Source organism: Pinus tabuliformis, chromosome 6, assembly GCF_031772625.1.
Source record: "Pinus tabuliformis cultivar Carrire ecotype Pingquan chromosome 6, CPIR1, whole genome shotgun sequence".
NCBI classification, from domain to species: domain Eukaryota; kingdom Viridiplantae; phylum Streptophyta; class Pinopsida; order Pinales; family Pinaceae; genus Pinus; species Pinus tabuliformis.
Genome location: NC_142292.1, coordinates 666,563,427 through 666,565,430, shown reverse-complemented (window position 1 = coordinate 666,565,430; position 2,004 = coordinate 666,563,427).

The window sequence follows — 2,004 nt, the reverse complement described above, 5'->3', positions numbered from 1 at the left end:
GAGCTAAGAGAGAGATATCTTGATATGCCATGGATTCTGGCAGGGGATTTCAACATGATCAAATCTCTCATAGAGAAAAAAGGTGGCACCAGAACACTAGGAAGAGATTCCATTGCCTTCCTGAACTTCACAAATAAAATGAGACTAGTGGATGTTGAAACAATAAATGGCACTTTCACCTAGAACAATAAGAGAGGAGGGGCTTCTCAAGTTGCCTCTAAACTAGATAGATTCTTAATCTCATAGGACCTCCTTCTCACAGGCCTTGACATGACAACTCTAATCCTTCCCTTTGGAGGCTCAGATCACTGGCCTGTTCAGCTTGAAGCCTCATTTATAGGTACACCAAGGAACAGACCTTTTAGGTTTGAAAATGTCTGGCTTTCTCACCCGGACTTCACCAGCAATATTGACATATGGTGGATGGAAGAATTTCCCATTCAAGGTACTAAAATGTTTATGCTACAACAAAGACTTAAACACATCAAATCCAGACTCAAAGATTGGAACAAAAAAGAGTTTGGTAATATTTTTAAAGCCAAAAGAGAAGTTGAACAGAAACTCCAAGGGATTAATCAACTCATAATCACTAATGGTCTTACCGAGGAAAGGAAAACTCAAGCTGACTCTCTTCAGAAAGGTTGGGAAGACAAGTGCATCCAAGAAGAGATATTATGGAGGCAGAAATCTAAAGTGCAATGGATCAGAGAAGGGGAAAAAACACAAATTTTTTTCATAAATCAACTTTGGATCACAAGTCAAACAACAGAATTTCAAAACTCAGAGATTTTCAAGGGAAAGAGCTTGTTACCCACAAAGAAATGGAATCTGTCCTAGTACATCACTTCCTTAGCATTGCAAAGGAGCCTCTCTCAGATAGATCAAGGTTCATTAACAATTTCACGAAGTACATTCCCAAGCTTGTAACAAGGGAAGACAATCACAATCTTAACAGGCCAGTGTCTGAAGATGAGGTCAGTGAAGTTATCAATGAGATGCAAAATGGGAAAGCTCTTGGCCCGGATGGATTCAATGTGGACTTCTTCAAGGCATGTTGGAAAACAGTCAAACAAGACATCCTTGACGTAGTGGAAGACTCCAAAAAATCCAGAACAGTTCTAAAGGCGCTTAGTGCCTCTTTCATAGCTTTGATTCCAAAGCAGGAAAAGGCTATGACACGGGGCAGATTCAGACCCATAGCTTTATGTAATGTGGTGTACAAGATTATTTCCGAAGTGATCGCCAACAGACTCAAGCCACTTCTTCCAGCTCTTGTCTCAGAGGAGCAAATGGGTTATGTGGAGGGTAGACAGATTCTCAATAACATCATACAATCTGATGAGATGGTACACTCTCTTAAAAGCAACAAGCAATTATACAGCTTGATCTAGCGAAAGCTTATGACAAGCTAGGTTGGTCTTACATCAGGGCAATGCTGAGAGCTTTTGGTTTCAACCACAACTGGATTAGATGGATTATGGCCCTGGTGTCCCCGACTAGCTTTTCGATCATGCTTAATGGTTCGTCCTCTAGAACCTTTTTGCCTTCTAGGGGTCTCATATAAGGAGATTCGCTTCCCCTTTCCTCTTTGTGCTCTTGATGTAAGGTCTAGGCAGAGCGATAAGAAGTGCTAATGCTAAAGGAAGAATCCAGGGACTGAAACTGACCATAGATGGAGTTGCTTCAACTCACCAACAATTTTTGGATGACATTATGCTGTAGGGCATTCCCACGGTCAAGGAAGCCAGAGCTTTTAAACAAATCTTGAACGACTTTGCTATGGCCGCGGGCACAGACGTAAGCCTTGAAAAATCAAAAGTTTTCTTTTTTAACACTGACATTTCTATTCAGAGAAACCTGACCAGAATTCTAGGGTTTCAAAGGGATCAGTTACCTTCTAAGTACCTTGGAATCCCTCTTATGGACAAACCTCTAAGCAGGGGAGTGTGGGAGCTGATAATTAACAAACTTCAGGATAGGATTAGGAAATGGACTTGCAGATCT